The sequence below is a fragment of the Mauremys reevesii genome, linkage group 11 (assembly GCF_016161935.1).
Source record: "Mauremys reevesii isolate NIE-2019 linkage group 11, ASM1616193v1, whole genome shotgun sequence".
Lineage (NCBI taxonomy): Eukaryota > Metazoa > Chordata > Testudines > Geoemydidae > Mauremys > Mauremys reevesii.
Window position 1 is genome coordinate 53473322 of NC_052633.1, and position 14597 is coordinate 53487918.

The following is a 14597-nucleotide window of genomic DNA, read 5'->3' on the forward strand; positions in this document are numbered from 1 at the left end:
TGCCAGATATGGAGCTATACAGTAGGCATGAAAGTTACATCTAGAAAATGTGTGGAGGATTTAATGAACAGAAAATCTACTAAAAAAGATGTCTTTGGTAAGTAGCTCTTTTCTTCCCTCCCTCCCCCCATATAAATTCTGTGGACACATAATATTGAATCAGAGCATTAAACATGAGTATGTGAATGTTTGGAATATAGTAGTCCACAAAGTGCATTGCAGAAAATTTAAAAAACAAATGAAGGTACATTAAGATAATTGCAATAGTCTAATTAGACTTTCTCCTAAAAATGGCTTGTCTACTAGTTGTTTAATAGATGAAGGATTTTAAAGGGGTTATAGAGAAACAGTTACAGTAATCAGAGAAGAAAAAGTGCTGAAGGTATCACGAAGGCTCATAATTAAACTGAAGCTTACGGCTCAATTAAATTTGAGCATCATTATGCATAAAACATCAGTGGGCATCAGGAGTCCAATAAAAAGAGATGCTATCAATGTTAACAGCCAAAAGGTAAGACATAATATAGATTGGACTAAGTCTTCCAGATAAAGTCAAGGAAAATTGTCAATAAATTTGAAGTACAATCCGAACAGTCTCTAATAAGCTGATTAATACGTGTCTGACATTGCAGATATAGCCATTGCATGACATTACATTGAGCACAGGTTTATGCAAAACACAATGAATTAATTTTGGGGAAAAATATACGTGGTTGATTTATCTGGTACAAACAAGAAAGGAGGAGACACCTTTGTCAATGCAACACTCCTAACTTTTAACCTTATGCAATATTTTTTATATTTAGACTTGGAAAGACTGACCTTGATTTTGATTTTCAATTTACTTCTGTGAACCTTTAGTGATTAGTTATATAACATGGTACTGCTTTCTGTGTCAGATACATATAATCATGTAACTCCTTTGTAAATGTGTGACAAATACTATGTAAATATGCAATAATTGAATGATCAGTCAGATCACATGGAATTGTAAGTACATTTAGTTACTCAAGACAGAGCTCCCTCTGTTTAGGGCTGTTCTTAGTAGCCAATTGTTTTGCATTAAAGTCATGTTCATGCTACAACATGTTTGCTTTTATGTATCTCAAGGGAGTTGAGAGCTAGAAAGCATTAAACCTGTTATGAAAAGCTTTGTAACAGAAAGGGTGACACTGTAGTTCAAAGATTAATAAGATTGAAACTTGAAGTGTTTAGATCTTTTTTTCTATCCATTTTAGATCTAATGTTAAGATTCAATTTCAGAAGGGAGATGCTAGATTATCATATATTGGAAAAATATACACTGTAGAAAATCCATGTGGTGGAAATTATTTCATTGTGATGTTACAAATATATATTTGTAATAAACTATAGCTTTTTATGTCTTTTTCTCTGTCAAAGCAGTTGCTTACAAGAACATCAACTAATAAATTAAGAACACATTGCCTTTTACAATCAGTGTTTTGGTAATGGGAAAGTTAAGTTAATGAGTGGTAGGAGATGTAGAGAAGTAATGTTCCTAGAGGTAATAGAGTATCACAGAAAGAGAGAGGAAATCTTGGCCTGAAATGTGTTTCACACAGATAACATAACACTCAGTTACTGTCAGATTAATACCAGTAGGTTCTCTTTTCCTTTCTTTTTGCTGCATCTGTATCTCTCCAGGATAAGTGTAGCTTGGATTGGTAAACACAAGTGCCCCACAGTTCCACTTAGGGTGAAACATGCTGTTGGGGGAAAAATCCACAGATGATGGGTAAGGAGGGGTAGGTGTTGCTGACAAAGGCATATATTTGGATCCAAATTATTCCCTCAGATACATGTGTGCAACGCCCACTGACATCAATAGGAGTTACATGCTCATATTTAAGGGTCAAATTTGGCCCATCTGTTTGAATGTTACTCATATTTGTCCCTTTTTGAGCTCTGGTGCAATGGGGAGGGGGGTAGAGTCATGCAGAGTACAGGGAGCCAGGTCAAATGATCTATTTGATCATGACTTAATTAGCCACATTCTCTATTTGCTAGTGAAAATGAAAGTGCTCAAGATCTAACTAATTTAGAAGAACCTGTAATTCCATGTAGAAATTCCTTTCTGATTTAGGATCATTAGTTATAGGCTTATGGTGAAATTAATTGTTGAGTTTGTGACACTGAACATTCATTTAAGTGAGGAAAAATGTTTATTTCTTATACATGAACATTTCGTGTGTGTGTGTGTTTATATATGTAAAATTCTGATTAGAGGTAGAATTAGCATGGTTACCACTTCTGAAATAGTTGAACACTTGGTATAGCTGAAAAAGAGTGGTAGAAACATCATCAGTGGATGCAAGCAAAGATGCTTGTGAGCACAACAAATTCAGCTCGGGGGCCCGGGGTGGTGGGGGTGGGGGCAGACAGCTGTGTAGCTCACATAGGACAGATCAGATCTTGCCCCTAATTTTCGTTAAAAATGCTCTAGTAGGCCACTTTTGCTAATAATGGGGGAAAATGTAGTTGGTGGTTCTATGTCCGTGAATGCCAGAAAAGCAGCTGACCAAAGAGGCACACAGAGTGGGAATATTTTCCAAATTTTGGGTATCCAATAAATCCACACAGAAGCCTCTCCACAGGCCACTGAAGACCAGGACTGAAATCCTGGCCCCCTGAAGTCAATGGCAAAACTCCCATTGACTTAAGGGCAGAAGCCTAGAGAGAAATTCTAGGATGGGTACAAAGGGACAGAGGGCATGTGTATATGTATTTCAGGGCATATGCACTTTGTTGCCCAGAGGTCAGTTTTTGAAACTATTGCACGTTAACTTCTTATTCCGTTGGAGTAAGGTGTTATTCTTCGTGAATAAGGATGTCAGAATCTGGCCCCAAGGGAATACAATACTGTTTGTAACATTGTTGTGTTTAAGTTGCTTTACAGTAGTCAGCTTTTGTCCTGTAATTCTTGAGTCAGCTCTGCCTTTACCATTAGAGAGCATTTGAGACCAAGTTCACCTATGGTGTAACCTCACTAACGTTAACAGTTGCAGCAGGAATGAATTTGGCTTATGATATGTAAAACTGTCCAATGTCCCGAGTCCTCTAATACAAAAGTGTGTGTGCTACGATACGATTAGAAATGCCCATGGAAGGATTGTTTTTGAATTTGATATTTTATGTTAGCTTTTTGTTTTACCATTAAAAATGCACAGGATATTGAATACAAGAAAGACTATAACAATAATGTCAAGGGTCTCACTAAACCAACAAAAGCAAGCAAATTCATAAATCCCATAATCTGTCCCTTCCTAGGTTTTGCAGCATATATTCTGATACCTAATGTTCTGACTATATTATAATACCCTGACCTAACTGAGTTGAGGATGAAGTGCCCATATTTCATCTTCAGTATATTTAACCTTTCCCAGAAGATGCTGTTAATAACATGGAAAAATTGTATTATAGTGAAATTATATAAAAAATCAAATTCCCTACCCCCAAGCCAGTGGTATTATCTGACAGTTGGGAGGTAGAAAACATATTGGTTGAAACCATTACAATATTTAAAAACCACATGGAATTGTAAAAATTGGAATGAGTCCTCTAAATCTTTTGTAAAATGGTTAATCAGTTGATCCTTAACTACTACTATATACAGTACAGTGAGCTTGTAATCCACAGTTGTGGGTTCAAGCAGTGTTCCCCAAGGATGGTCAGTGAAATAATTGGAACATTGGAAAGAAGGGGAAAAAAACAACAACAAGTCAATCATCCTTTCCATTTAATTTTTTCCCATTTTAATGTCTCTTGTCTTGCAAGAGTGAAGGAATCTTAACCTTATCTTCCTTGATAGAAACAAAAAATCTCAGTTGGAATATACAATAAAACAATAATTATTATCCTTGTTTGCTACTTTTAGTGAGAATTTTCTCTCTACCCCCCACCCCTCCAAAAAAACCCAAACCCAACCAACCAAACACACACACAACCCAAGTCCTGCTATATTTTGCAAAATTAAGAGCTGGCCAGTGCTGAAAAATCAATGGTTTATATCCCCCCCACACTCCTTCTTTTAATGACAAACTAACAATGGTCACACAACTCACCAGTGCATTCCAAAAATTTCATGCTGTCATCATAAAAACCTGACTGTAGCAGAATCTGTCTGGCATTGGACATAGCCCAAGTGACCCTAAACTCTCACAGAGATCCCTGGTGATCAGAGAAAGAAAAATAGAGTAAAAATAGAGAAATATGTAAACTGCTTAAGTGACAGAAATATACTCTCTAGAGGACATCATTCATTTCTTTTCAGTCTTTCACGACTGTCAGAGGTACCAGCTCTCTGAACTTGTCTTTTGTTTTTGTTTAACAGGACACACAGTGGAAGTCACTAGTCACTTTAAAAGTTAAATTAATGAGGAACCCAGGTCATTTCCCCCAGTTCTACAGTTAGATCAGTACATTTCCACTATTTAGACAACATGCACAATTTAACCCTTTCCGGTGCTGCTAGATGAACTTTTCTGATCAGACTTCTGTTTCCTAGGCTTCAGCTAAACTGAAACCAGAGATTCTGTTTCAAGGTAAACCAACAAATAAGTATCAGAGGGGTAGCCGTGTTAGTCTGGTTCTGTAAAAGCAGCAAAGAATCCTGTGGCACCTTATAGACTAACAGACGTTTTGCAGCATGAGCTTTCGTGGGTGAATACCCACTTCTTCGGATGCAAAACCAACAAATAAGGTTTTCCATAAACACTGACTAATTTTAATAAAGTCTCATATGGAGCAGAAGGAAGGTGCCCCATTTGTTCTCTCTGTAGTCTAAATACTAAATGCCTCAGACTCTATCCCCACTTTCTCATACTGTCCTATAAATGTTCATAGAGATGAAACCAACAGTGTTCTGCAAAAGGTTTAAAAAATTAAGCAAATTGCTCTGAAAACATAAAGAATTGAATAGAGATTGATAAACTCCACCATAGTTGGTCCTAAGGCTAGTTGAAAAAGGAAGAGAGTTGTGGTAAGTCTGGCAGCTGGCTGTAAAACTTTTGCCAAAGAAATCCACAAAGTTCTTTATATGCCCTATATGAAGTAGGGCATTCCCCAGAAGGGAAGAGTAGCACCCTCGTCTCAGTGCTACTTCAAGGTTTACTGCATTGTTCTGGGTAGATGCAATCCAAGAAGAGAGTCCAGAAAATAAGATTGACATCCTAATATGTAGGAAATAGGGTGTTAAATTTAGAAGTGGAGAGTATGAGAAGGGTTCTGGAAGACCAAAACTAGATGGATGGATGTCATCAATAAGGATTTATTTAGCAGCAGAGTTCTGAGGAACTGTTTCAAGACAGACTGGAATGGAGAGAGACTCAAACAGACTCAATATAAATGGGACTAAGGCTAGCAGAAGAAAGAGAATAGACGTTGATTAAGGGTGGCCAACTTTTACGATATTTGGTGTTTTTCTTAAAGCCCCAGCCTCTGAAATCAGATTAATACACTAATCTCAGCTTTCATTAAAAAAAACTAACAAAAAAACCAACCAAACAAAAAAAAAACCCACCTAGTTCTTGTTGTTGCAGAGAGAAGCTTGAAAATGTGAACCCTAAATGGGTCAACCCCAGAATGTAAATTAAAAAAAAAAAGACCTAGAGTGTATTTTTCAAGTCTTGTTATTTTTAAGACAATCTCATTATGGTTTAGGGCATGACTCACAATTTTTGAACTCTAGAGATTAACAATACTGGTCTCTTTCTGTAGTCTTTAAACCATCCTATAGAAGTCTGTAGCAAGGGTAGGAGTTTCTATTACATTTGTTAGAACTTTTCCATAAGTGGGAGAAATTTAAATAGAGTACTGCTTCTTCTTGATCAGCTAAAGTTAAAGGTGCATAACAGTTAGTTCCTGGTCCTCCAATCAGATCTGCTCATGTGCCCATGCAGAACTCCAAGGTGGCTTTTTACCAGGCGTGACTGTCTGTGCACATACATTCAACGTAGGATTAGGGTGTCTCAAGAAGCAAGAGGACTATTCTCAGGTTTATGCCTCTGCAATGCATTGCTGGGATTGAAAAATATAGTATCTATCATTCTATTTTTGAGAATTTCCCCATGGGCCTAAAATAAAGTCACTTTTCACATGTAATAAAATCCTGTAGTTTGAATGCAAATGATTACTTGGGCAAAAATCCCATTGACCTCAGTGGGAGTTTTGCCTGAGGAAGGCTTGAGTAATAAGTGTGCAGGATTTAACCCATAGTTCAAGAACTGACTAAAGTGTACTTCAGCAAGGATATAGCGGATCTCTACTCCCTTCATTCCGAGGACTATTGCTCTGAATTTCTAATTCCTCACAGTAACAGGGTAGCTGGCCTATGAAATGAAAGTGGGCTCAGTGCTCCGGTTCCAGTCCAGGTGCTCCCAGCTGAGCCAATTAAGAGGGAGTGGAGCAGCAGCTGGGAACTATAAGAGACCGGGAGTGTTATAGTAGACTGAGTCAGTCAGGAGTCAGACAAAAGAGGAGGAGATGAGAGCATTCAGAGAGAGAATGTTGTTCCTGAGAGAGGTCTGAAGGCAGGAGAGCAGCAGGAGGAGTTTGCTGTCTGGCATCCCCAAGCTAGAAAGTCCGGACTGGAGAGGGCAGAAGGCAGGAGGAGCAGCAGCAACGGGAGATGCCTTGCTGGCTCTAAGCTAGAGAGCCAGGGTCACAGGCCAGAAAGGGCTAAAGGAAGGGGAAGCAGCAGAGGGGCTTATCTTGTAACATTTTCTGCCTGGAGAGCTGGGCCCAAGGAAAACTACATGAGGTTCACCGTGGCGAGGCTGTGGGAGTTCCCACTGGGAAGAGCAGGGTTGTGCCAAGAAGGAAAGGCTGGTGTGGCTGAGGGAAGAGGAACAGAGAAGGACTGACAAAGTGTCCAGGGGTGGCAGAAGACACCAGGATGATGAGAATGAAGCCAGGTTTTAAGGCCACTTGCACAGTGGTGATGTGGACTGTGTTTGGGACTTTTGCTTATAGACTTTTGCACTATGGTTTTGTGAATAAATTCTGTTGATGTTTTGTGAATAAATTCAGCTTGTATGGAGTTACTGGGGACCCAAGAGAGAAACTGAGGCAAGTGGTCAACTTTTAGGGCTGCCCAGAGGCTATGAGGAGGCAACTGAGAGGAGGCCACATGCCTACTCTCACACTCTTATGGAAGATCATGATCATAAATGTGATTCTCATTCTCTGGGCAGGTGGTATGGTCAGTACTAGCCCGTTCTTTATTTAAGTTCGCCAATTTTGTTCCTACACAAAATCCATTCTCCTCCCCATAGAATCAGGCATATCCAGCAACCCTGAGAATGAGAAACTCATGGCCAGTTCTCAACCCAGATCTCCAGTTCTGAAGTGTGTAGTGCTTCATTAAAGACTAGAAAATTCTTGTAATTTAAGCATGTTGAGAAGAATGCTAAAATTATATCAGCTTTGAATTGATTAATTCCACTCCATTTTACTAGAACAACACAAGACCTCAACTTGAATAATAACATGTTATAGGTCTATCTGTGTACCATCACCATAGTCTCTTACACCTTGCAAACATCAATAAATCTAGCTTTACAGCACCCTCAGAAGTAAATCAGGAAGACATGATGTAACTATTTCAATCTCTCTTTTTGCAGCAGAACTTTTATTTCCCCTAAACATATCCCTTATGTTTGTGGAATTTGTATTTGTTAGTACAAGTTTTTTTTTTAAAACAAAACAAAATGGTAATTTATCTAGTTTATTTCTTTCAAAACCGTGTTCTTAAAGTACTTCTTGCAGATAGATTATCTGTCCCTCACAGCAAAGCCTCACCATGGGAGTCTAATAATTGCTCCTTTTCTAATTTCACTAAATGAGTTATAATTATTTTATGTCTGTTTTATGGTTACTGAATAGTATTAACCTAAGCTCTAATTATAATATAGCTCTCAAAGAAATGTATGGACACTGAATTGATGGACTGCCAACGTATGTAGGAACATCACATAAAGCAGATATACAGCTAGTAGTTTAAGGCATAGCATGTTAAAATTCAGGGGCACAACTCATTCATGAATAAATAACAGGGTGTATATTCATTGACTATCTTTTTGTACCAGACCAGATAGTCAGGATCATGCACACATGATTAATACATATCAAAATGAATGTACAGTTAAAGAGAAAAAAAAATCACATCTACTGATGTGATTGGAAGCCTCGATTAGAATTTTCTAGTAACATCAGTCAATATAATACTAATACTAATGAATAATATTATGTCTGTTGAATTATTATGATTTGTAACATCTTGGACAGAGAAAACATTGAGTGAATGCTTTGTTACAAAATAACAAAACATACCATATATTTGACAGGTCTCCATGCAACATGTTGCACGGTCACAGTAATTGTTACTTTGGAATTTAAAATTTGTTAAAAAAAAGGAAATGTAGAACATAATGTGTTGATATTAAATGCCATTCCATAAATACAATTTAAAAAGTTCAGTATTTGCCAGCAAATAGAGAATCTACTGGTACTTTTTTTCTAAGTAGAGGAGTATATTCTTGTATCCTGGATTTTGCTGTGTAGTAGCTATAGGCAGATGCTGATTTTTAAGAGTAGCCACTAGAACCCTAAAAATAGTATAAACGTAGTTTCACATTGTGACTGGTTGGATCACAGAAACCCCCTTGGGAACTGCCAACTGATGTGCCAAAACTACTTCTGCCCCTGCTTTCCTGTCCTGCCAGCCTGGGACTCCAGCATCCTGTCTTTTGGAGCCAGACATGCCAGTCTGCTCCAACACAGACCCAGGGTCTGAACCACGTGCCCCAAAGCTGCAGACTTAATTGAAAGCAGCTTAAGAAGTGTTCCTGTCTTTAACACTCAGATGCCCAACTCCCAATGGGGTCTAAACCCCAAATAAATCTGTTTTACTCTGTATAAAGCTTATATAGGGTAAAGTCATAAATTGTTCGCCCTCTATAACACTGATAGAGAGAGAGGCACAGCTGTTTGCCCCCCAGGTATTAATACACACTCTGGGTTAATTAATAAGTAAAAAGTGATTTTATTAAATACAGAAAGTAGGATTTAAGTGGTTCCAAGTAGTAACAGACAGAACAAAGTGAATTACCAAGTAAAATAAAATAAAACATGCAAGTCTATGTCTAAGAAAACTGAATACAAATAAAACCTCACCAGTTCTAGAAAGCTTCCTTTTACAGATTAGTCTCCTGCTAGTCTGGGTTCAGCAATCACTCACACCCCCTGTAGTTACTATCCTTTGTTCCAGTCTCTTTCAGGTATCCTTGGGAGTGGAGAGGCTTTAGCTAGCTGAAGACAAAATGGAGGGGTTTCCCACAGGCTTAAAAATACTTTTTCTTGGGGGAGAGGAGGCCCCCTCCTCTCTCCTATGCAAAGTCCAGCTCCAAGATGGAGTTTTGGAGTCACATGGGCAAGTCACATGTCCATGCATGACTGAGTTTCTTACGCCAAGTCACATTCCTGGGAAAGATCCGATGTGGATTGGCATCTTTGAGTTCACTGTTGGCTTAAGTGGTTCTTGACTGGGCATTTAATTTGCACATTCCTTTCTCAATAGAAATCAAGCAGGTATACAGCCAACATTCCTAACTTCAAGTACAAAAGTGATACATGCATACAAATAGGAGGAATGTATTCAGTAGATCATAACCTTTACATAGATATGTTACATGGCATATGTAGCATAAAACGTATTCCACTTATATTATATATGCATTCATAAGCATATTCCCATGAAGCCTATGGTGTACACCATCACACACATTACACACTCTACAAGAAAGCAGAAGTTTACTATCCAACTAAAGGAAGGGATGAGGTGGAGAGGAAGGGCCCAGAGAAAGATGATCATAGACTAGTCAAAAATACATCATGTGAATACTGAGATTTAAATTTGCTTTCTGCAGTTCCTATGCTTACTATGGTGTTGTGAGGCCAGGGTCTATGTTACTTCTCAGACTAAAGCAATGTAAAAGGAAATACAACTGAGAGTAAAATATTGCCCAGTGTATCAGTTTTACCCCACTGAAGCTGCAGAAGTGAATAAAGTGAAGAAGTGTGACTGAGGGCAGAACTTGGCCCATTTAATCAGGAGGAATGTTCACATTCAGGCAGTAGGGGGAAATCCTGATGCCTACTTTATCGTGTAGAAGGGCTCTGTACACAGTACAGTGATTCAGTTCCATTGTAGGTGGACAGGGGGAAGACTGGAATTGAGCATATGTGCAAGAGGTGCTCCACTACTGTGCAGCTGGAGACTGTATGTCTGCAACGATGACCTGTATGACTATACGCAGTGGGAAGTGGGTTCATGATGGGGCAGGACCAAACAACTGGTCTGTCATTACTTGAACAGCCAGTCTTTCCTCCCACCAACACCCCAATGGAGAAAGACCCAAACAGACAAGCTGTAGCCTCAGGGCTACAAGTGTGACTGTGGAACAAATTCACAACAATTTCATGGTCTTTTGGGGAAGTTTTCTTCCTCTTCATCACTCATGAATGCCTCCAGTATAAGGCCTGAGAATCAGGCTGGACACTGATTTCCAGATGCTGAGTCCAAATCAGTATACCACTGAGTCAAAATTAGGCATAACTTAACTACTTGGCCCTACTTTTAGCTAAATTCATCCCTATGCAATAAAATTGAATAGTGTCTCAGTTGAGTAGGAGATGTCACCATTGACTAATATTAAACCAAATTTGTTTTATAGGAGATGTTCTGATTGAGCATATTCCAATGTATCTGTTATGAAGTTTGTCAAGGTTTGTAACTGTATTTTAGAACACAGAGCCATCCTGTCGGCAGCCTGTTCCAAACTAAGATAACACACACTTCATAAAGTCCAGACTTGCTCTTTTCCTGCAGCTTCATTTTATTGGTAACTTGAATAACACTAACAAAACTGTAAGCCTCAGCCTAAGCTTGGACATTCCTAGGGCTTTCCCTGCTGAGTGTAAAGTGCTTTCTTCATCCTCTTTCTCAGTGAACCTGTACAATATGATTTAAAGGGCGACCACAAAAATGCACAAATAAAAGATCAGTGTATTGCTAATTAATTTCTTTACCAGCTTTAATAGTAGTCATAATTTGGTGTGAGCAGTAACTACTTTAGAAGCTGACTATTTGCCTTATTACAGCAAGAGCTAATACTAACAGTACTATGAAATATGGAAGAATTCAAAAATACAGGGACACCATATAAAGGCTAGAATTTCCCCCACACAAAGGTAAACCATTGCAGTTAGGCATCCTGAATATATGCCATATATTTGATCCTGGGTTTAGATTTTAAATGCCAGTCCTAGGCTTTGACTTTAAAAGTGCTGTTTGAATTAGCCTCAGACTAAAATTAAATGTGCGATACACACCTGGCCCTTATCTAGCCAACAGCTAAATCTTGAAGCATGAGAACTAAATAAACCTTTCGGCCAGTTCCTGGGCACTATGTGAATTTTCCTGTTGGTTTATTTTTTAAAACTCAGTGTCTTTATTTTAATTACAATAAAAGTCCACAGATTCATTCTGCTGTATGCAATTAAATATAAATTGTTTACTGGATTTAAGGGTGCAGGGAGATTATACACTTTTTTATTATTAATATTCCTCTCTCATATCTGCTGGTTTTGGACAGAAATTTCAAGCAACAGTTCTTGGAGAACATATGGAGAAGCACATTGAAAGTATTGTAAGGTAAGTTAATAGTAGTAGATGCCAGGATGTCTGGCTGCTGTTTATTCTGAGAAGCCTTGCATTCTTTATGTTTTGAAATTATTCTATTGTAACTATTTTCAGTTTAGTTTAGTTTAGTTTGGCAATATAGCCTTGTTTCAAAAGGTGTGTGCACTTATTTGACTACCAAAAATATTTACTTTTCTAAAAGGCAGCTTAATCTTTGTTTAAATTTGGGGTGAACTAAAGGTCATTGTAATTATTTACTGTATTATTTGTGTCATATCTGAGTTACTATGAAGACTGCACATGCATTGCCCTTTATTAGGGAAACTGCTTTAAAAAAGCCAAGAGAATCTCAAATTTTGCAGCCAGCAAAATATTTGATGGAACCATTCACTGTTACAGAACATTTTCAAGGTTCTCTCATGGACTCTGACTGAAAGTGGTTGAGGTCAAGGTTCTCCTTTCCCAGAGGAAGGGAGAGAGATGGACAATTTTAACATGGCAGCTGCCTCTACTTCAGCCTCCCACTCTACTTTGTTTTTGATGGCCAGCAGCCAGGAAATGGGCAGAGCTGGGTTCGAGGCCTTTTAGGAAAGAGCTGCCGGCAATCACAGCATTAAAGACAGACAATGGTGATGTAGAGAGGCTGGCCTGAGGATGATTTCAGGAAGGTGCCACAATATTTCTGCTGACAGAGCCCACTAAAGGGAGTGAGAGAATCACTACTTGAGGAGGAAGCGTACTAATTGAAAATAAGCCACAGGTTCAAGTTTGACACTGTGGCAAAAAGGACTAATGAGTTTATTAGACATAAACAGGGGAGTGGTGAGTAATAGGCAGGTGATTGTATCCCTTTATATAGCCTTGCTGAATGATACTGAAATACTGCATCTGGTTTTGATGTTCACATTTTAAAAAGAGGGCTGAAAAATTGGAAATGAGCCACAAAGATTACTTCAAGAATGGAAAACATGCCTTACAGTGAGCGAATTAGGGAGCTCAATTCGTTCAGTTTATCCGAAAGAAGATTGAGAGGTGATTTGATTACTAGAGGGATCTGTAATTTAACAGAGAAAGGCTTAACCAGAACTAATGTCAACAATTTAAATTAAAGTTAGGAATAAGGCACATATTTTTTTTTGCCAGTGAGGGTGATTAACCACTAGAACAAACTACCAAGGGAAGTGATGGATTCTCCATGTCTTGATGTCTTCAGATCAAGATGGGATGCCTTTCTGGAAGATATGCTTTAGTCAAATACAAGTTATTGGCTTAATATAAAGGCACTGAGTTAAATTCTTTGGCCTGTGTAATATAGGAGGTCAGACTAGATAATCTAAAGGTCCTTTCTGGCCTTAAAAATATATGAATCAATGGCTGACCTTAGAACTTCTTATAGAACCATCACAAGCAATGGCAGAATGGTTGAAGAGACTGCTCATTTCATCCAGGTGGACTGGGTAAGTAGGAGAGTAATGGCAGCACTAATAGTGTAGCAATGTCATCGAGACACATGAGATTTCTGGTCAATTTTGCATCTTTTTGTCATCTATTGATTTGCTTGGCAACAAAGAGATTGAGGTGTTTGCGATGGGGATTTTGGTTTCAGCTCATTTCTAATTTCAGTTACATCCATTTAAATCCTGCCCTGGTGACTGCCTGGAATCTGTAGCAGTAGGAACATTTGAGATATCTGAATAGTATAACCCCCTGATGCCTAGCAGAGATTGCAAATACATGCTGACCACCCTACTTTCCCAATACTCTGGGAACAGAGGATTTGTCAGGGGTCAATAAAAGGAGAGAAGTATAAGGAAATGGAGAAGAACTACAGTCACTGCTCCCAGGCCGGGGATCATCTAGCAGTGACTTGGGTCAGCGCCCAATCACAGTTATGGGTACAAGGAAAAGGATTGGGATGTGATAGATTTTGAGGATGTAGAAAGAAGCATGGGATCCTGAGTAGAGAGCAAAGGACACTACCTTACATTCCCGGGATTTAAGCCTCACAACCACTTGGTAGTTTCGCCTAATAAAACGTGTGTTTCGTTCTTAAAACCAGTTGCTTTCCCATCTTCCAACAGTCAGAACATTATTGGATCCTTAAACAAATATGGGGCTTTTCTAACTGTTAAAAGATGGAAAAACAAAGCTTGTCTTGATTCCACTGAAGTAAATGGCAAAACTTCTGTCTATTTCAATTGGAGCTGGATCAGACCTATAATGTTTGAATGGAATTTAAGGGCCATGATCCCTAGGTACTTTTTTGCAGCCTATGCTTAGGATGGCAAAAGTGGCTGATATATTTGGGGTATCTTCTCCTCTTTCTGAAGGAAGGGTCTGGAAACTTTGTGTATTTAGGGGTAGCAGCAGAAGTTTTTGTTATACCGGTATATACAGGTGGGAATGTTTGATGGAATATTAATCTTTGATAGAAAAGTCAGTGCTTCTGTCACAGGTAGTATGGATGGCTACATTTAGTCCTAGTGGATGTAATTCCCACAATGAAAGGCCTGCCTGCTGACAAGATCACCCTTGAGTATTGTCTGTATTGATTTGTTGCAATGTATCTGGTCTAATGCTTACCATTTGTAAAATGTTGTATTACATAAATAAAGTGCTGCCTCTAGCTTCAGATAATAGCATAGAACTGAGTTAGTATTAAGGGGGAGGAAGGAAGGATAGAGAACATACCAGTGTTAAATTCCTATATTTATATGTCTGACAGATGCCTTGTGAGCTCCCTACCTTGTAATACCCATGTTCCACTATATTCTGTAATAGTGTGAAATAAGGTATCATTTCTGTGCTGTTCAGTTCTAGGACTCTAAGCAAAAGAATAGCTGTTATGCCATTTGTGTAGTGCTGTGATTGAAGCTGT